The sequence below is a fragment of the Suncus etruscus genome, chromosome 9 (assembly GCF_024139225.1).
Source record: "Suncus etruscus isolate mSunEtr1 chromosome 9, mSunEtr1.pri.cur, whole genome shotgun sequence".
Taxonomy (NCBI): Eukaryota; Metazoa; Chordata; class Mammalia; order Eulipotyphla; family Soricidae; genus Suncus; species Suncus etruscus.
This window is the reverse complement of record NC_064856.1, coordinates 58,457,532-58,479,838: the sequence shown is the minus strand read 5'-3', so window position 1 is coordinate 58,479,838 and position 22,307 is coordinate 58,457,532. Positions and strand designations below refer to the sequence as shown.

General features: G+C 43.2%; 1 protein-coding gene and 1 non-coding gene across 2 annotated transcripts in view; one reads left to right on the top strand and one right to left on the bottom strand.

Annotated features, from left to right (window-relative positions):
• DENND2B (DENN domain containing 2B) overlaps positions 1-22,307 on the top strand; it is a 134,184-nt gene that overhangs the window by 49,203 nt on the left and 62,674 nt on the right. The gene's annotated exons all lie outside the window — the stretch shown is intronic.
• On the bottom strand, positions 22,154-22,257 carry LOC126019795 (U6 spliceosomal RNA). The gene has a single exon (XR_007499417.1). It is a non-coding gene; the product is annotated as a U6 spliceosomal RNA (small nuclear RNA).

Below are 22,307 nucleotides of genomic sequence, written 5' to 3'. Positions count from 1 at the left end.
TGCGTGTGGCCTAAAATTGTATTTTTCAGCTTTTAGATGCTCTTGCTTTCTCTCTCTAAATTTATATAATATATATATATATATATATATACACATGCATACATGTATTGTGTATTTTATACATATATTCCTTCTATTTAGAAGAACAAACATTTTCTTTCTAAAGAAACAAATATTTTTTATTAGAGTCCAATGTATATGTGAAATGTTAGTAGGGACCTCTTTTGAGCTAACCATCACTTCCCTCCTAGCCAGGGAAGTGGAAGTAGGAAGGTGGACATTTGTATGGGGATAATAACTCTCTGTTGGGCCTTTGGGAACAACTAGTGGCAGAGAGACTCATTCAGAGAGGGGTCCCTGCCAGCTCCTGGGGCTAAACTGCACATGGCACCAGACCACAAAATTTAGTGGGTCAGTGAGTTTTTCCTCACATGAAAAATTAGGAGTTTAGAAGTTGCTTTACATTACTATTGACTGGTGTTCCATAAAGGAGCTCATTTTGTTGTGGACACTGGGTCCACAAGTTTGCATTAGGTCCCTTAGGTCTAGGGAATGAGCTGTATAGAATCTTGCCAAGAGAGAAAAAGGGGGGCCGGAGATATAGCACAGTGGCATTTGCCTTGCAAGCAGCCAATTCAGGACCTAAGGTGGTTGGTTCGAATCCTGGCGTCCCATATGGCCCCGGTGCCTGCCAGGAGCTATTTCTGAGCAGATAGCCAGGAGTAACTGAGCACCACTGGGTGTGGCCCCAAAACTAAAGAGAGAGAGAGAGAGAGAGAGAGAGAGAGAGAGAGAGAGAGAGAGAGAGAGAGAGAGAGAGAGAGAGAGAGAAAGGATGAAAGTGGAAATGTGTCATGTGCAGCCGCAGAAGAGCAGTGATGCCCTCCGGAGTCCATTGCAAACTTCTATTCTTCAGACCCACCAGAGAGCCAGGTGGCTTCCAGTAAGTGGTCTGAGCTCAGAGTGTCTCCAGCAAGAGTTGCCTGAAGTGGCCACAGTGCCGGTGTGAATAATTATAGGTCACTGAACAGAACCACTAGTCAGCTACATCCCACAAAAAAGATGCCTAATTGTAGGCTGCAAATATGAAAATATACAAGAGCTTAGATACATGTCATACCTCATTACAAAGAGCAGTGGCATGAGTCAGATGTGACTTGGGTGGCTTTTTGTAGCTTGGGTGCCACTGGATGAGCCTGCTGACTCGCTCAGATGGAGGAGGGGAAGAAGGGGTGTGTTCCCCACACTCCTCACAGAGAGAGGGAGGCCTTAGGAAAAGGGGAGAAAATTCAGGTTGTGATCATAGCTGGCTCTTCGTATCTTCAGTATGAAGTTAAGTGAGTGTGTTGCCTGAAGAAATATTGGATTTCCTATTAGAAAATGTGGCATTGGAATCTCAGTACCTTTGGTGTTTGTGAGTCAACTTTTGGACTTTATTATTATTATTTTATTATTTGGGGGAGGTTGAGTTGCATCCAGTGAGGCTCACAGAGCTATTCCTGGTGCTGTGCTCCGGAGTGACCTCTGGTGGTGCTCTGGTGGACCATATGCAGTACCAGGATGGAATTGAGGTCAGCTGCATACAAGGCGAGCACCTATCCCTGTATTGTCTTTCTAGATCTGAACTTAATTATTTTTTATACCCCAAAAGTTCCATGGAGCCTGGTGGACTCTCAGTTGCTGATATGCACGTTTGAAACATAGTGTTGCAAGTTTTGGGGATGAGTGTGCCTTGTTGCAAATAAGCTTTTTGTGACCAACCCTGGTGTATTATCTATAGCATTTCTGTTGGTTTACTAGATTTTCAAAAGGGCTTTGTGACCTTCTTAGTACTAATGCTATGGAATAGAATGGAGATTTGAGACACTACTCATATACACCCCTTTTAATATTTTAAAGTCAGTGATACAATTGACAGTTTTTTTCTTTCTTTATTTTTTTTTGGGGGGGGGCACACCCTGCGGTGCTCAGGGGTTATTCCTGGCTGTCTGCTCAGAAATAGCTCCTGGCAGGCACGGGAAACCATATGGGACACTGGGATAAGAACCAACCACCTTTGGTCCTGGATTGGCTGCTTGCAAGGCAAATGCCACTGTGCTATCTCTCCGGGCCCTGACAGTTTTTTCTTTATTCTAATCATATTCTGATTTTTCCCCTCTAATTAGTAGTTTTATTTATTTATTTTCTCTGAATGAGATAGCACCATTGAAGGATGCCATTTTGTTGTTGTTGTGTGTGTGGGGGGTTTATATTAGAGAAAATTTCAAGTACTGTTCAAAAAAAAAATCTCTGAAGAAAATTTTTGGAGTAGTTTCTTTCTATTGCTGAAAGTACCAGGGCTATACCTGACCATATCGTGCTGGGGATTGAACCCAGGAGAGAGAATGGCCTGTGAATGTCAGCCATGCATGCTGGCCCTTTTGATCTATCTCTCTCAACCCCCGAGGGAATTTTTTTAAATTATTTATTTATTTATTTATTAGGTTTGTGCCACACATAGCAGTGCTGAGGGCTTACTCAAGACTCTGTGCACAGAGGACTTATGCTCAGAGGACTCAGGGAACTATATGCAGTGCCAGGAATTAAACTAAAGATGGCTGAGTACAAGGCAATCACCTTAAATTTATGCTATTACTTCAGCTCCTGACAGTTTAAAAAAGGAATTTGAGAAATGTTTTAAGAGTATATTAATATAAATATTACATTATGCCTGGGGTTAGGAGGATAGGGCAGTGAGTAGGATAAGGTGCTTGCCTTGCATATAACTGACCAGGATTCAATTCCTGGCACACCTGTGGTCTCTCAAACCAGGAATAATTCCTGACTACAGAGCCAGGAGTAATCCCTGAGCATCATTCGATATGACTGCCCCATCCCAAAAGTGCAGAAATCTAAGGACTTCTTTGAAAAGAATAACTCATAGTAATGTTTGTTTATCATTTATTTTTAAATAATATTTTATTATCTGTTCTTTTTTGTGCTCTCATTATCTCAACAAACCTGTAGTGCTCACCCAACCCCATCTCCTGTAATCACTTAGGAAAAGTTTTTGGTATTATTTCTTTGCGGATTGCTCTATAGTAATTATGTTATTGTCCAAATTGTTGTCACCAGCTTCCTAACAGGATAGCTATCTAAAGCTAGTGGGGGATTTTTAAGCTCTTTGTGGGGAGTAAGGGTCTCTGAAATACCTCTTGTAACTTAACTGAGTCATTCTTATTTAATGATGGTTGAAGGAGCCCAGGTTTACATAGGTGCTGGGAGATAGGCTTTTATAACTGTCTGTCTGGTTGCCCTGGTCTAGTCTAGTCTAGTCTACTTCTACACTTGCTGCTTTATCATGCTGCCTTTTTACAGCTAAGAAGGCAACTTTAGCTTGTCCTAGGTTTCCAGGCGTCAGAGTTGTTAAGTGTGGTAAGTAGGTAGGATTTGACTATAGCCTATTTCTTTCAGATGAAAATTTCATATTTGTTTAAACTTTTATAGTAAATAGTAAATTATTGCAGGGGACCTTACCTGTTATCTTTGTTAACCTACAAAATGTATGCGTGTAGATGGTGGTGTATGTGTATATGTGCTGGCATGCATGTACCTATAGGATGTATACTCTTATCCTTTTTTATTTATTTATTTTTTGTTTGTTTTTTGGGCCACACCCGGTGACGCTCAGGGGTTACTCCTGGCTATGCGCTCAGAAATCGCTCCTGGCTTGGGGGGACCATATGGGATGCCAGGGGATCGAACCGCAGTCAGTCCTACACTGCTTGCAAGGCAGACACCTTACCTCTCTGGCCCCTTATCATCCTTTTTTACTGATTACTCCCAGCTTTACCTCTGAGCCACAGCCCCTGCTATATCCTCTTATCTTTAGCTGAATGGTTTGTGATAGGGATTTAAAATATACCTGTCAAATGAGCATGTTACTATAATTGTCAGCAGCTTCAGCAGACCATTGCTATATATTTGTTCGTTTACTTGATGTCAAGTCTATGTCATGTTCTAGGTGAGATGAATCACTCCAAATAAGTTTTGGGATAAATTATAATGAACAAGAATTTATAGTTTTAGTGCTGAGAGATAGTACAACAGATGAGGCACTTGTCTGGCATGCAGCTGAGCAGTCAGGAGCACAGCCAGGTATAGCCCCAACCCAAGTAATAATTTATAGTTTCTACATGCTATTTAAGAATAAAGTGCTCTTCATTTTGTCTATTCTGGCTTCTCTTTTGTATTTTGGGGGTATCATAGAAATCACGTCTAATTATTTTTCACGAGAGCCCTTAAGAATTCACAAAGCAGTCATTAGCCTCCTCACCCACAGCCTTCACTTCAGGATAAACATTCTCAGTTCTTTCAGTCATCTCTCCTGTAGCATGCCTCAGCATGTCCTCTTTATCCTGGTCATTATAATCAGGACAAAGTCCAACGTCTATCTCACAGGGAGGGTCCCAGAACTCTGTACAGTATTCCGAGAATTTTCGTGTCCGTGGAACATTCCAACCTAGAGTCTTCCTTATGTTTCAATTCTTCTGTTTCCTCTGGAGCTAGGTGATGGACAATAGAAAATAGGACATCCTGGAATGAAAAGATCGTCATATTTAACTAATCCTGGAATAGAAAATGTCTTACTTTGGTCTCCATTCAGCCCTTGCCTGCTTGGCTGGTGGCTCTTGATAGAGCCCAGTCCACACACTCCCTTGCTGCCAGTGACATGCCTTTCCTTTTCAGCCCTCCATTACCAGGGGAATTAGCATGAAAAAGCACATTCTAGTTCTGTAAATGTATTCTATATATGTATTCTGTTCCGACCTTTTGTCACTTTCTCTGTCCCCAACCCCCACCTCACATAACAAAAATTGAGTATCATGACATCACAACACTTGGCTGTTTTATCCGCAGCTGTGATGTCACCCAGGGAGGATTTTGACTTCAGGGAAGAATGGGAGGAAGGGAGTTTATCAGTCAAGAACCCCCTAGAGAACAAAGAAGTTATTTTGATGCAAATCTTCACCCAGAAAGCCTTCTTGGCCTTTCAGTGGCTGGGCTGTCAGTAGAAATGCTTTCCCCATTCCCATAGCTCTGGCTTTTGGTGGATGAATGGTTTGGCTGTGGATACTGCCCAAGTCTGGGCATGTGTAGAAATCTCCCACTGACCTGAAGGCTTCTGGGTTGGCTGTGGGTTTTATTCATGAGTTTGGTGCTGAATAGAACTTTTCAGGGAGGGAGTTCAGATGAGAGCCTGGAAACAGAGCATGAGGCAGATGTGCACAGTCTCTGTGTCTAAGGAAGCTAGTGTGTAGCCACTCCTTTGTGCTCTGGGTGGTGGAGTGTTTAGTAGACCTAAGAATTGATGCTTCCTTGTCTGGGGCAGTGAGCAGCTGGCCTGGCCCAGTCAACTCTCTTCTGGCTCCTTGACCCAGAGATTTAAACACACCTGTAGTAGTTTCCAAATCTTCTCAACGTATGGTCCTAGTACAGGGCCCTTGGTATTTTTGCAGAGGACCCACAGGCAAAGAGCAGTAGCTAAATTTTATTAAGTTGTTAGAGCTAAACAACTTAGAGCCCTTTGAAAAATATATGCACATAAATCAGAAGGAAATATTTTCATTTCTTTTCTCTTTCTTTCTCTTTCTCCTTCCTTCCTTCCTTCCTTCCTTCCTTCCTTCCTTCCTTCCTTCCTTCCTTCCTTCCTTCCTTCCTTCCTTCCTTCCTTCCTTCCTTCCTTCCTTCCTTCCTTCCTTCCTTCCTTCCTTCCTTCCTTCCTTCCTTCTTCCTTTCTTCCTTTTTGTTTGGTTTTTGGGTAACACCCAGCAGTGCTCAGGGGTCATTCCTGGCAAGCTCAGGGGACCATATGGGATGCTGGGATTTGAACCACCGTCCTTCTGCATGTAAGGCAAACGCCTTGCCTCCATGCTATCTCTCCGGCCCCATTTTCATTTCTTAAACAACACTAACAGGGGCCAGGAAGATAGCACAGTGGCCGTTTGCCTTGCAAGCAGCCGATCCAGGCCCTAAGGTGGTTGGTTCGAATCCCAGTGACCCATATGGTCCCCGTGCCTGCTGGGAGCTATTTCTCAGCAGATAGCCAGGAGTAACCCTTGAACACCGCCAGTTGTGGCCCAAAAATAAAACAAAAACAAAACAAAAAACAAAAACTAACACTAACAGCCACTAAATAATGGGATATGGTGGGTACTGCATAATGTCTCATTTTTTGGAATGAAATTGAGTACTGCCATCTTTATTTCTGTTACTACACTGCTTTTTAGAAGTACTTGATTTTTATCACAGAAGATGCTGAAAACCAACCTAGTTTCACCAAGAAATGACACTATCATAGTGCAATCTAATGCTAAAGTTGTGGATTTTAGGATTAGGTGGTGGGTCTGACAAATGTTTGGCCTTACTCTGTTTCCCTCAAAAATTTGAAATATCTTGTATTACCCCCGTGAGTTCCTGGCAATGCTTAGGACATGCCAGAATGCAAGTAGCAAAGCCAAGTAGCACTTGCTTTGTTGAAAATAGCAAGAAACAAAGATTTTAACCTTATGATGGCTCTTAAAGACTGACTACATGGAGGCACAGGTGTCCTTGACTACATGGAGGCACAGGTGTCCTTTTCTGCAGCCCAGCTCCAGCTCACCTGTGCTTCAGGGGAAGTCCTTAGTCCAAGGCTGAATTTATTTCTTAGTCCCCACGTTGGGAAAAAAAGGATGAGGAGATTCAAGCGGCAAGGTGTCTACCTTGCACAGTAGCTTAGCTTAGGATGGACTGTGTTTCGATCCCTCAGTGTCCTATACGGTCCCCCAAGCAAGGAGTGATTTCTGAGCACATAGCCAGGAATAACCCCTGAGCATCACCGGGTGTGCGACCCCCCCAAAAAAAAATGATGAGAAAAGGTCTGAAGATCTCCCAAGGAAAGAGTCATATATCTTGTGTTGGTTCAAGATCCCCTGAGCTAGATTGATTAAAGAGGTAGGGGGTTTTAATACCAAGAATTTGGGGAGCAGGCACAGGTTATCTGCCAATATGCTTTTCCAACTTTATCTAGATAGAGTTGGGGTACAGGGGTGTACTTGTGTTGGAAGATGACTTCCTGCCAAGGATATGATGGAATCAAAGGTCTAGTATGCATAGAGCTTACTCTTGTCTTTCCGGACTTTGGCCTTTGCCACTTCTTTTGAAACCCTGAATACATCACTTAACCTGAACCACAGTTTCTAAAGTCAGAAGTAGAGAGACTAACAGACATCGAGGTTCAAGGAGATAAATGTATACTAAGACCCAACAGCATATTGATGTCCACACACTTTTATTTTCAAAACTGAGCAACAAAGAACTTGTCTCCAACAGGAAACATAGCCCTAACAATTTAGCTAAGATCTGCAATTTAAGAGTTACTCTAATTATTTGGCTATTTTTGCTTTTGTGCCCAATGTTTTGTGCCCATATCTTAACTCTGTAGCTTGAGGTACTCATCCTGAAATCCCCTTTTCATTTTCTAAAATGGCTATTTTTCGGAGTAAGCATTTGGACCATATTCAGTTGTTGTCAAGGGGTTCTCCTTGCTCTGTACAGAGGAGTAAATCTGTGTGATATTTCAAGGACCATATGTGTTATTGGGGGATTGAAACTGTGATCATCCATATGAGAGATAAGAACTTTATCCCCCAAACTATCTCTCAGGCATAAAGTGGCATTTTAAAAATTAGCAATATTTTTGTGTTATCTGTTATAGTAGTCCATCTGGCTTTTGGGGGGGATGGAGTGAAGGATGTCTTGGTTTTGGTTTTGGTTTTAGGGCCACACACAGTGTGGTTTATTCCTGGCAGGCTTGGGGACCATATGGGATTTGGGGATTGAACCAAAGTCGACTCTGTGTCAGGCAAATGTCCTACCCGCTGTGCTATTGCTCCAGGCCCTAGTTTTATTTTGTTTCAAAAATTTTCAGGCTTATTTAATTTACTTTATTTTTACTGTAGATGAGATAACAGAGTTACACTGGTGGTATTGTTTATGCTTTGGGTGTACAAGATGCTGTGCCTCACTATCAACAAAGTGCCAGTGTTCTGCCACTGTCTTTATGTTACTTATAGTCTGTCTTTTTCTTGCTTAATTAACTCCTGCCCTCCTTATGGAAATTTTAGTTCTATAGTTGTTATCATTGGATACTGTTACTTTCCTTGCTTTGTTCCTTTATATAAGCCATATATGAGTGAAATAATGTTTTCATTTCTTGTCTATTATAATAGCACTATAACGAACACAAGTTTCTATGTGTCTTTTTTGTTCGTTTTTTGGGCCACACCCGGTGATGCTCAGGGGTTACTCCAGGCTATGTGCTCAGCTATCGCTCCTGGCAGGCTCGAGGAACCTTATGGGATGCGGGGGTGGGGGGTGGGGGATTGAACCACAGTCTGTCCTGGGTCAGCCGTGTGCAAGGCAAATGCCCTACCGCTGCCCCATTGCTCTGGCCCCTCTATGTATCATGGATTTTTTTTGGGGGGGGGGGGGTCACACCCAGCAGCTCTCAGGGGTTACTCCTGGCTCTACCCTCAGAATTCACTCCTGGCAGGCTTGGGGGACCATATGGGATGCTGGGGTTCGAACCACCATCCTTCTTGCAAGGCAAACACCCTACCTCCATGCTATCTCTCCAGCCCCTCTATGTATCTTTGTTTTGTTTTGTTTTGGGGGGCACACCTGTTGGCGCTCAGGGGTTACCCCTGGCTATGCACTCAGAAATCGCTCCTGGCTTGGAGGACCATATGGGACGCTGGTGCATGGAACCATGGTCCATCCTAGGCTAGCTCTTGCAAGGCAGACGCCTTACCTCTAGCGCCACTGCTCCGGCCCCAGCTCTATGTATCTCTTTAGGTTAACTTTTTTTTTGTGTTGTTCTTGGGATAAATGCCAAGGGGTGGGATCACTGGGTCTTGTGTTGTTGTTCTATTTAAGAAATTTTAAGGCCTCCTTGACTTGGCACATGGTTTTTCTTTTGCTTATTAAGCTGTGTCTTTTGGGGCTGGAGTGGTAACTTAAAGGGCTGAGTGCATACTTCGTGTACAGAAGGCCTGTATTTCATCCCTAGAGCTTCATAATCTGTAGAGCACAATCAAAAGTGACCCCCAAACATATAGGTAAGTAGCCTCTAAGTGTATCTCCCAAAAAATGGGGGAAAAAAATCTCTCTTCAAGTCCTGCAAGATTCAGCTCAGTATGCCATTTTATCTCTCCCAGTAATTCCCCTGGTATCCATCCTGTCACCTGATGAGGTGTCTTTCTCCTTGCTGCCAGAGCTCTATATTTGTACTTTACATTGTATCTGGCTGGACCTTGATTCACCTAACACAAAAGGAATGGGGAGTGTTCGAGAACAGGGGTAGGAAATAGGAGAGTAGTGGGGGAGCTTGGCTGGTATGATGTCATCAAATGGTTCAAGTACATAAGGTTCAAGAAAAATGAGGCGAGTACTACATACTATCCCCTAATCACTGTCAGAAGCCACTTCTGAGTACAGAACCACAAATAGCCTCTGAGCATTTCCAGGTGTGACACCCCCACTAACTAAATACTTGAAAACGGGAGTTGATAGTACATACAGCAGGTAGGGAAGTTGCCTTGCATATGGCCAATGTAGATTGGATCCCAGCATCCAAATTGGCCTCCTGAGTTGTACCAGGAGTAATTTCTGAGGGTAGAGCCAGCACTGCCGGGTGGGTAACCCCCACAAAAATAAATTTCAGGTGTCCATAACCAAAGTAGTCACTTTTCTTGGCTTTCATTATTTCTTTGACAATATTTTCCATCTTTCCCTAACCTGTGCTCCTTTTTGATGAATCCAAAGATCTTCCAGACAGATGGTCAACATTTACCCATGGGGAATGTTCTCAGACTTCAGAGAGAATTAATCATTGAATCAGTGCTGTCTAGAGAAAAAGGGCCTGCAATCCAGTAAACCTCAGTAAAGGAAACTTTGAGTTTTAAAATAGTCATTATAATCTTTGCAGAGAGCAATTTTGTTCAAGTTCTTGGGTTGGTGACACATACCCTGTTTTTTTTTTTTTTTTTTTTTTTTTTTGAGGGGGGTGCTGGTAGGACATAGCCCTTCTCAGAACTTACTGGGTGTGGGTAGTTGCTACTGGTAGGTAAGACTCTGAACTGGGAGAACAAATGGCCATAGAGCCTGGTCTAGAAAATATAGCCCATAATTGTCTTCTGCTGATCAGAAAGATCACTCTATGCCAGTAGCAAGTGTTTTCATTTAAAAAATATTGTTGAGATCCTTCTGTGTGCCAGGGACTTTCTAGAAAGTTAGGATACAACTGTGAATTAAACATAAAAATTTTGAGATGATGGGGCCGGAGCAGTGGCGCAGGGCATTAGGCGCCTGCCTTGCATGCACTAGCTTAGGATGGACTGCAGTTTGATCCCCCGGCATCCCATATGGTCCCCCAAGCCATGGGCGACTTCTGAGTGTATAGCCAGGAGTAACCACTGAGCATCACTGTGTGTGGCCCAAAAACCAAAAAAATAAAATAAAATAAAATAAAATTCTGAGATGAATCTAGATGGAGCATCTAGAAATATAATAAAGAACAGGAGAGTTAGTACAGGAGTTAATGCACTTGCCTTGCTTTCAGCTGAACTGGGTTCAATCTCTAGCACCTCTAAGCCCTGAGCACATCCAGGTGTGGGCCTAAAACTCACTTCACCTCACTCAAGAAAATATGGTAAGCAGGAAATAAAAGTTGTATGGTAGAGAATAATAACTGCTATGGAGAAAAGTAAGACAGATAAGGGGGAACAGGGAATCCTGAAGTATTGAAGTTGAAGGTCCTGGGGAGGAATGTGCCCAGTGTATTTGAGGAAATAACAAGAAGAACATGTGGCTTGTATGGAGAGAGAAAGGGAAAGAGGAGGGGATCATCGTGACTTAAGATGGCAAAGGATCAGGGCCATAGAGATAGAATGGAGGTAGGACATTTGCCTTGCATGCAGAAGGACAGTGGTTCGAATCCCGGCATCTCATATGGTCCCCTGAGCCTGCCAGGAGCGATTTCTGAGCGTAGAGCCAGGAGTAACCTCTGAGCGCTGCCGGATGTGACCCCAAAACAAAACAAAACAAAACAAAAAAAGATGGCAAAGGATCTAAAAAATCATTATAAAGATTGTGGTGAATCTTTGCAAAGTTGTGATTTTTTTTTTACTTTGATTGATTAGAAGCATTGTTGAGCATGAAAATAACAAGATTACTCATGTTGGTAAGGGTAAAAAAATGTCATATGATTATTAAGTGCCTATTCTGATTCCATTTTCTTAGTGAAGGAAGCAAATTCACCTACAAGAGTGAGTAGGGAAGGTGATCTTAAGACTGAGAGTGGGGGCATTGTCTCAGATTCTCTGAGTGTGTTCTCTCTTCTGGTGCTCTTTATTTTTTGTGAAGTAGAAGAGTCTTGCCTCCAGCTAGATTCTGAACTATGGTAGAAAGCATGGGAGGGATGAGAATGGAATTAAGAATTAGGATCAGGAGGCCGGAGAGATAGCATGGAGGTAAAGCATTTGCTTTGCATGCAGAAGGACGGTGGTTTGAATCCCAGCATCCCATATAGTCCCCGAGCCTGCTGGAAGCAATTTCTGAGCCTAGAGCCAGGAGTAACCCCTGAGTGCTGCTGGGTGTGACCCTAAAAACAAAAGCATTAGGATCAGGGAAGGCTTCAGAAAGAAGTTGAAGTTTAGAAGAGAGATGGAGGATAGTAAGCTAGAAGGAATTGGTTGAACAAAAGCGTGGAGCTGTGGATATTCTTGTCATGTGCTGAAAATAGGGACTAGAGGAAGGTGCTGGTGTGAGGCTGGGCTCCATGCCTAGGAGTTGTCATTACAAGACTCGCTAGCTTTTTTTTGACATCAAAGAAGGCAATAGTTAGTCATCAGGAGTAACTATTTGAGGGACAAGCCGTTGTTCTTTCTTCTGTTTTTCTTTTTTTTTGTTTTTTGGGTCACACCCAGCAGCGCTCAGGGGTTACTTCTGGCTCTATGCTCAGAAATTGCTCCTGGGAGGCTCAGGGGACCATATGGGATGCCGGGATTCGAACTACCAACCTTCTTCATGAAAGGCAAACGCCTTACCTCCATGCTATCTCTCTGGCCCCTGTTTTTCTTTTTTTTATATAATTATTTTTATTTGGATGTGGGGAATGTCCTAAGGACACTGAGTACCATTATCAGCAATGCTCAGCCAATTGATCAGATGGTTCAATGCTCAGTTCTGATGGGCCATATTCAGTGGTGTTTGGGAGACCATGGAGTGCTGGGGATTCAACTCAGAGCCTTGTGAGGTGTGTACTGCAGTCCTTTTCTCCACAGCCCTGTTCTACCTTCTTCCTCCAAGTGGTGGCAAGCCACTGGACAGTGGGCATCAGTATCCTGTAGGAGTCGTGTTAAGGCATTTGCTGATTACCCAAGCTGACAATAAAAGCCATGGTGAAGTTTTAAAAACTATCTTGGAAGCAACAGATTTCATTTGGCCTGGAATTACCTAACAAACTCTCATCCCATTTCAGGCTTTCAGGAAATATTTAAAGCCCGATCCAAACCGCCAAAGAATCTGTACTGAAGTGGAGAAGGAGCATCTGGCAGGAAAAGGGATGGAAATGGTTGAGACTGAAAACCCAAACTTAGAGGGCTGTCTTTGAGGAGGAGAGTTGGGAAAGAGGATGTGGGAGTGATAAGTGGACAGGAAAGAGCTCTTAAGTTTTCTCCTTATTATTCAACAACAAGAACAACAAAAATATTTTTTCCCTGTGATTGAGGAAGATTCCAACCTCATAGGGATCTTCTAAACACCCAGGAACTTTGACTTCCCAGCAAAACAGATCTTGGTTCCACTTGACCTGTACCTAAACCCCTTGACTCTCTTGCTTCAAGGAGATCTGGACCAAGACTTCCAGTAGTTGGGGTCTGGGATAGAAAAACATCCCAGGAACTATAGAGAAACAGTGATAGAGAACCATGGTCTTGCATGCTAGAAGGAATTATGAGATAGTCTTGAGGAAATTCTTGCGGACTCCCTTTCTAAAGTTATTGTGCACCCAACCAACTTTTCAAGTTCAGTTCTCTCCTTTTCTTTTCAACCCTGGCTTTTAGTCAGAGCAGAAAGATAAGGTTTTGCATAGACAAACAAAGAGAAATCAAGTGGGAGAGGAGGTAAAGAAGAGATATGATGGAGGAGATGGGTGCTTAGACACACACACACACACACACACACACACACACACACACACATTTTCAAGTCACACACACATACACATGCACAGATGTAAGTTTCCCAGGACCAGCCTTTCTTTGTGGGTGTGTTGCATGGGAAACCATTACTCCAGAGGCTTGGAAAACAATAGGGACATTTTTGAGGGAACTGAGAGCCTAGGGTTTGACAAAATTGACTGAAGGGTGGGAACAAAGACCTATCATTGGCAGTTCATCTGGGTGGCAGATATGCCCAGAAAAATCCTTTGAGGGAGGGACTTTATAATAGCTGACTCTTTTGGAAGAAAAGGAGCACACTTGGAGAAGGCCAGTGCTAGAATTCCTAGAGTCCTTTGTCATTCTGGTCTTTGACTCATTGGGTGTCCTCTTTTATCAGCTATGTCAGTTCAAGTTTATTAGAACAGCGTTGTGTGCTTCTTAGAGTTCTCTCTGAGTGGTGAGTATTCAAAGAATGGAGAACCAGCCAGCACTACCCTGCAGCTGCCCCAGCATGTGGGGATGGGAGAACTGGGTGTCAGGAGACAAGTGGGCTGGCTGAGCATTCTAGGAAAAGCAGAGCTCCTCAAGGCTCTGCAGGTCAGCTGCCTCAGCAGGGTTAGAGCTGTGGGTGAATCAGAGCTGCCTCCAAGTTGTGAGTAAATCCTGGCAGAGCTGGGAGAGAGAAAACAAGCCCTTCCCACCACTGCTCCATCCAGGGATGCCAGCAGGGGAGAAAGGAAACACTTAACTCAGATTTGGCTGCTCAGGTAGAATGGATTCTCCTAACCATCTTCCCTGAAACTTGCAGTGGTTCTGTGTTATATGTGGAGATGAAGAAGGTGAGTTGTGCCAGAGAGAATGGAAGAGGGAGCCCAAGAAGATGGAAAGAAACAGACCATGAATATGTCTTAGGTTCCTTTGTTAGTATTTCCCTCCTCCCTATGAGAAGCAAAGGAAGAGGAAAGGCTGTCTGACTGCTTGGAGACTGCCAGCCTTTCTGCCCTTCAGATCTAGATCCTAAGCTGTGGATCATGATCCCCTGTTGTGTAATGTAACTTAAATATTTTTGTTTTAAGTAAATTTATGATTATCAGTAAATTTGATTTGTATATCTCTTTGATAGCTCTATATGCCTGGAGTAATACAGTAGTGTGGTGAATGAAAAACATTTAAGAAGGACTGGTGTATGGCGTAAAAAATCTTTCCTATGGGGGCACTTATGAGATGGCCTCCCTACTTAGGAAAGTAGGGATGCAGAAGGTAGATGGGTATTGGAGGTAAGTTGGATTCCCATAGAGAGAAGAATCACTTGGATTTAGCCACATTTGATAAGCCTTTGGAGTTGTGAGCACAGAAGTGAGTGCTGAAATCCATGTGGGAAGAACTGAAAGACTAAGCCCTCTCCCCCCCACCCCCCTTGGAGGCACTGACAGGTAGCTCCTTGGCTAGACTCTAGTGGCTGGAGGGAGTCAGTAAGAAGGTCAAATGGGTCCAAATCAGCTGATAAGTCACTGCTGGCAGGTGAGTAGACTGGATCCGGCCACCTGGTTACTCACTCCTGGCTGGGAACCAGCTTCTCAGGCCACAATGGAGCTCAGTTCCCTTTCCCACCTTTTCCTTCCCCTTGGGCTGCTTCCTCTGCTGTTCCCTCACTGGGACAGATAGCTGCAGAGTTCATGGAATGCAGATGTCAGCAGAAATCCTCTCTGGATTGGGGGTTTTCCGTTATCAGGTGCTTGATTTCTTACCTGATCTTGGAGCAGTGTTTGGTAGTTCTGGCATTCCCCTTTAGAGCCATCCCAGTGCCACAGAGTGGTAACTCACATCTGCTTCTCTTCACTCTCAGGGTTCTAATGTGACCTTCTGGGACAAGACAGATGGTCATGTCCATAGCAGGCCTGCAGAAAAGCACCAGATGGGTATTCAAAAGGGCTGCTCAAACAAGGGGACACAACACTCTTCAGAAGACATTTCTGGGGACTGGACAGATAGCAAAGTGGTAGGGCATTTGCCTTGCACGTGGCCCACCCAGACTGATGGTGATTCGATTCCCGGCATCCCATATGATCCTCAAGCCTGCCAGAAGCAATATCTGAGAAGAGAACCAGGAGTACCCACTGAGCGCCACCAGGTGTGCCCCCCCCCAAAAAAAAATTACAGATATTTCTGTTCTGGTGGATTCCTTCTTGGACCTGCAGAATAGTTTCTGGGATTGGGCACTGGTATTGGATATTAATACAGAAAGAACATGAAGGGAGCTGGAAGAAGCTACACAAGGAGATTGCTTGAGCAGCTGCAGGGAACCTCCCAGGGCTCTTTCCTCCAGTGGTAAAGAGGAGGAGAAATGGTTTCAGGTGGCCAACAGGAGGTGATGTTTTACACTAGGATAGGTTTATCTTCCCAGACTGCTGGGGTCTAGTGTGCTTTCTGTGTCTGTAGCTCAACCTTTACTTGCAGCCTGCAGTACTCACCATTGCCTGTGGAAGCTCAGCTCAGAGAAGTAGGCTTACTGTGGGTAGTATCTGGGGAGGACAGTGGAGAACTGCAAAGAGCTGCTGTGGTTGCCCAGTGTTACCCCATGGAAAAGCAGATAGTCATGGTGTGTTCCCTAATTTTTCAGGAGAAGCCAGATTCTAAATTTTCATTTCTATCTAATTGTACTCACCCTGGAGTAAGGAAGTTAGAAGAAAGTAGTTTGCCATCAGAAGTGGATGGTAGGAAGAATTGATTTTTGATTCCAGAACCTTAAGTGAGTCTCTGAGACTGAGGAAGCGGATTCACGTGCCTGTTCCTTTGTTGACTGGCTCTGTACAGGATAAAGAAGTGAGAAAGCTTCAGATGAGTGGAGGAGGTTGGACCAAGTGTTCATCTTTTATATGCTCACTGTCGACAAAGATAATCATTAGTATCCTTCACACTTTTCCAAGTCCTCAGAGTTCATGTTGTAGAACCCGTTTTCTGATATATAGGGACGTGAGGAAAATAATATTCTGATTGAAAATGTAGGGCCAGGAATGTGCCTCAGAACTGATGGTCTGTGAGCCTTAGGTTCTAAATGCAGAAGAAAGAAAGAAAGAGAGAGAGAGAGAGAGAGAGAGAGAGAGAGAGAGAGAGAGAGAGAGAGAGAGAGAGAGAGAGGAAGGAAGGAAGGAAGGAAGGAAGGAAGGAAGGAAGGAAGGAAGGAAGGAAGGAAGGAAGGAAGGAAGGAAGGAAAAAAGGAAGGGGGAGGGAGGGAGGAAGGAAGGAAGGGAGGGAAGGTCAAAAAGCAAGTATTAGAGTTTTGGGGCCCATTTCTCGAGTTTTACTAGAAGGTATAGGTAGGGTCTAGAACTCTGCATTTGTAACATTTCCCTGTTGAGTACACTAGATTAGAAGGAGCAGGGGCCTTCGTACCAGTCTCTTCTTCATTATTTGAGTCCAATTATCTAAACTCTCCAAATGGGTCTCTATTATTAATCACTGCCTCCCGGAGTGTAAGAAGTGAATTAGAAGATGTCTGGAGGTAGTAGAGTCTTGGCTCAGAGCTGGTTGCAGCCCTGAGCCCCCGTTTCTGTACTTTCCAGCTGGATGACTTGGGCCAAATGGTTTAGTTGCTCTTTGTCTTGGATTTCTTGATGCTGTGTAAAAGATAATTGTACTGGCTTTGTAGGTTGTTACAAGATTAAATGATTTCATGTATGTGATTTGCTTATAACTTTAGTTACAATTATGCAAAGAATCTAACAGCCCATCATTAAAAAAATGCCTTTACTTTTCTGCAGGATTTCTTATTGTGAGTCACAAAGAGGTAGAAGCTTATTTCAAAAGTTGCCTCTCTGTGAGATATAAATACATTTATTTATTTATTTATTTATTTATTTTGGTTTTGGGGTCACACCCTGTGACACTCAGGGGTTACTCCTGGCTATGTGCTCAGAAGTTGCTTCTGGCTTCTTGGGGGACCATATGGGATGCCGGGGGATCGAACCACGGTCCATCCTAGGCTAGCGCAGGCAAGGCAGGCACCTTACCTCCAGCGCCACCGCCCGGCCCAATACATTTATTTTTATTTATTTTATTTTTTGGTTTTTGGAGCCATACCTGGCAGTGCTCAGGGGTTACTCCTGGCTCTGCATTCAGAAATTGCCCATGGCAGGCTCAGGGGACGATATGGGATGCTGGGATTCGAACCAGTTTCAGGCCTGTGTTGGCCACATGCAAGGCAAACACCTTGCCACTGTGCTATTGCTCCGGCCCCTATAAGTCCATTGTTAACCTGACTTTCCTCTTCTCATATAGCTTCTGTGGGATGGGGAGTCATTGTACATTTTAATGTAGATCCTTGCATAGGGTCTAACTTAGAGCAAATGGATGGAATATCAGTGTCAGTGAACCTGAAAATGACTAGAACTCAGGAATGGAGGAAAGGTTGTCTTTCAGATACCCGGAAGAACAACCATCTGTGTGCCAGGCATAACCATCATGAGCCTTGTTACTTCTTTTAAAGGGAGAAAGTTGAATCTTTGAAGCTCAGTTAAAAGAGATAGAGGCAAGGAAGCTGGAGTGGTGGCATAAGTTGTAGGGCGTTTGCCTTGCAAGCGCTAATCTAGGACAGACAATGGTTCAATCCCCTGGGTTTTCATATGGTCCCCCAAGCCAGGAGCGATTTCTGAGCACACAGCCAGGAGTAAGCCCTGAGCATCACCAGGTGTGGCCCAAAATAGAAACAAAACAAAACAAAACCAAACAACAGATAGAGACACTCTTAGCTATCAAGAGAGATGCCCTACTCACTCAAGCACCTGGGATTGTGGGTACTTTCTTAACCTGTTCCCTTCCTTGAAGTATAACCTGCAGGTAATTTTAATTTTTTAATTTTAATTTTTCAGAGTTACTTGTTATTGGTGATAAAGAACATTTTTATTTCCAAACATGCATTTTATGTGTGTATTTTGCCCTTGGTAGTTTGAAAACTAGTGTAACAGATTCACATCCATCTCCCTATCTTCATTCTATTCCTAGGGGTGTTTTCTTTGCTTAGGAGTACCTTATCTCCTAGCATTCTGATTAGCCAAGGTACCAGATGAGAATTGAGGGCTACTCTTAGCAATGTCTTCTGTGAGCCAACCATAGACAACAGTGCTTAAGTCTAGACTTCAATGTAAAACCTTAGTTTGGTCATTGATCATTGGTCATAGCTCAAGCCCTACTTTATTCCTTTACCCAGACTGAGAGAGTAAAGGAGGATTATAAATTTGTGTCTCTATTCTGAACCAGGGGACTCCAGCAGTTTTCAACTGTTTGATGTCCCTTAACTCTTTTTTTGTTTGTTTGTTTGTTTTTTGTTTTTGTGCCACACCCAGTGACGCTCAGGGGTTACTGCTGGCTATGCGCTCAGAAGTCGCTCTTGGCTTGGGGAACCATATGGGACGCCGGGGGATCGAACCTTGGTCCATCCTAGACTAGCGCTGGCTAGGCAGACATCTTACATCTAGCGCCACCGCGCCGGCCTTAATGTCCCTTAACTCTTGAGCCACTTTCTAGAGTGTAACCTTGCAAACTGTAACCCTTGCAAAGTGTAACCAGAGGAGGAAGGACCCCTTCTGTGGGTTTGATGATTTGAGCTGTTTCTTGTTTGGTGACATTTTCACAGGATTTTTTTGCACCTATCAGTGGCCAGCAACCTGCGGCTCGCGAGCCACATGTGGCTCTTTACACTTTTAATTTGGCTCTTCTGTGTGCTGGAGGCCACTCCAGGAGTCAGGACTCTGCTCCTTGCCTCTGTCAGTGCGTGCCCTATGTGGCTCTCAAAATAAATTTCAATCGTGGTTTTGGCGAGATTTGGCTCAGTTGAAAAAAAAAAAAAGGTTGCCGACCACTGACCTAGATGTCTGAGGAATCTATATATTTCTCCTTCTTACTAATTTGGTACTGTGTCTTCATATACAACTGTTTAACAGCATTTCCAAGTTGTTAGTCTATTCTTCTTAGATTTCTTGAATTAAGGGAATTTCTGAAATGAGAATATATTTTTTAACTATGTTCTTTGAGTATATTTTAGTTTCTGTTCTTTGAGTATATTTTAGTTTCTGGTTCTTTTGCAAATCTTCTAACCTTTCCTTAAGGACTTTTCTCAGAGCTGTGAGAGCATGTCCAGTGTTATTGTTTTTTTTTAACAGGGTCATGATGCTATTATGATCATTATGATTGTGGGCATGGTGGAAACTGAAGCTTATTAGCAATTTGACTCCCTGTTGAGATGCATTAACTGAGGACCCTGGGAACTGACTCTGGGAAGTCTTCCAGAGGCTGGTTTTTTTTTTTTTTTTCTCTTCCTTCTTTCTATTGCACAAATAGTCATATGCCAAGCACTTAATTTGGCTCTGGTTTACTGCTGATAAATAATATTTTTCCTAAACCAGTGAGATAGCTCAACTGTAGATCACATACCTAATAGACATGAAGTTCTGCATGCCCTTGGCTCTAGCATTGTCGAGTGCTGGTGGCCTCCCTTACTACCAGGTGTGGCTTGGTGGTCCCAGCACCACTGGACCAAGCATTGAACATCTAGGCTGCCCAGGGAGAGCCAAGATACCATGGTAGCAGGACCAACTCTCCCCCTCACCTTGTCACATTAGTTTATATGTCTGTACATGAAGACTTTCCCTAAATGTAGGAAGGCTTTTCCACTTAATCAAGGACGAAATGAAGGCTTACAGTTGATCTCCTTGTTCTATAAGCATCTGCAGTGTTCACCTCAGTTGGAGGTTAAATTGTTATTATCATCAGAATTAACATTCCCCACCCCAGTCTAATGGCTACTTCCTTCCTTTCCAACTCCCAACTCCACCCATGACCATTCTATGTTGAAACTGTGAAGGAACCTAAATGACAATCATTTGTTTTTGTTTCTTTAATTGTTGATAGCAATTCTTATTTTTACCAAAGTAATGATTCTTCAGGAGTAAGTTCATTCATTGGTGGCCATGAATAAATAGCCTTCGGATTAAGATGTGTATCATGTTGGTAAATGTGATGGCAATGCCAGAATGATTTCTGCCGCTCCTGAACTATTTGGCTTTGTGAGGGTGGAGTTAAGTCTAGGCCAGAATACATATTCACAATGGAAATATACTTGCTGTGTCAATTATAGTCTCTCACATCTATTACCCAAGACATTTAAAAACACTTAAGTTTATTACTGTGGTTGTTTGGGTCAGACCTGGCTATATTCAGGGTTTATTCCTGGGTGTGCACTCACTTACCACTCCTAAGGGTGCTGGGTATGGGGAAGGGGAAACCATATACAGTTCTGGGAATAGAAGCAGGCCTGGCTTTGTGCAAGGTAAGTGTCTTATCCACTACAATATCTATCTCCCTTCTGCTTTATTTTACCATAAATATTGAGATATAATTCCCTTATATTCCTTTAAATAAAATGCATTGTGTGAAATTTGTAATTGAATGACTTTCAGTATATTTACAGTACTGTCCAAAGATTACCATGATCACTAACTCCAAAAACTTTTAGCATTCCCCAAAGAAACCCCATATTCATTACTTCCCCCCCATTTTGTCATTCTCAGTCCTACCCTTGGCAACCATAAGTTTACTTTCTGTCTCTGTATTTGCCTATTCTGGATATTTCTTAGAAGTGGCATCAGGATTTCATCCATGTTATAGAATATATCAGTACTTCTTTTCTCTTGATGTTTCAATGATTTTGTAAAGAAGTGCTACTTTTATTTATGCATCCATCCTTTCTTTGCTGACATTTGGCTTATTTTTTGACTGTTATTAATATTTCTGGTATGAATATACAAGTATACAAGAACTTGTTTGGACATGTTTTCTGTTTAATACATACAGAGGAATGGATCCTGCTGAGTCAGATGCTAACTCTTGAGTATAATTTGTTGCTGCTGTTTTGATGCCAATGACCATATCAAGTGGTGGTGGTAGGTGCCCGGGATCAAACTTAGAGCCTCACTCCTTGTAATGCATGTACTGTATTGCTTGAGCCAAGTCCAGTGCCCTTGAATTTTGTTTTGGGGACATACTCGGACATACTTGGTGGTTCTTGTGGTTCTGTATTCAAGGATCACTTCTTGTGATGTGCAGGGGTCATATGTGGTACTGGAGATCGATCTGGATTAGCCACACGCAAGGCAAGTGCCCAAACATCTACACCATCTCTCTGGTCCTTGCCCCTATTTTATCTTTTTTTTGAGGAACTGCAAAACTTTTTCCAAGTTGCTCCACTATTTTATATTCCCACCAGTAATAAAGGTTCTAGTTTCTCTACTGCCTCACTAGTTATACTTACTTTATCTGTCCTTTATCTTATAGTTTTTCTGGTGAACATGAGGTGGCGTGTTGTGATTCTGATTTGTATTTTTCATATGATAGAAATGGTGGGCATTATTTCATGTGATTAGTAACTAATTTTATATCTTTAGAGAAATGTTTATTCAATGCTTTTGTCTACTTTTTATTTACTACTATTAGTCTTTTGTATTTGAATTTTTTTTTTTTTGGTTTTTCGGCCACACCCGTTTGACGCACAGGGGTTACTCCTGGCTATGTGCTCAGAAATCACCCCTGGCTTGGGGGTACCATATGGGACGCCGGGGGATCGAACCGCGGTCCGTCCTATGCTAGCGCTTGCAAGGCAGACACCTTACCTCTAGCGCCACCTTCCCGGTCCCAAATTTTTTTTTTTTTTTTTTGGTTTTTTTGGGCCACACCCGGTAACGCTCAGGGGTTACTCCTGGCTATGCGCTCAGAAGTTGCTCCTGGCTTGGGGGACCATATGGGACACCGGGGGATCGAACCGCAGTCCGTCCAAGGCTAGCGCAGGCTAGGCAGGCACCTTACCTTTAGCGCCACCGCCCGGCCCCTGTATTTGAATTTTAAGAATTCTTTTTATTTAAAATATGGATCGCTTCACAAATTTGCGTGTCATCCTTGTGCAGGGGCCATGCTAATCTCTGTATCGTTTCAATTTTAGTATATGTGCTGCCGAAGTGAGCACAAGAATTCTTAATATGTTCTGGACTCAATTTTTTTTTTTAGCAGACATGT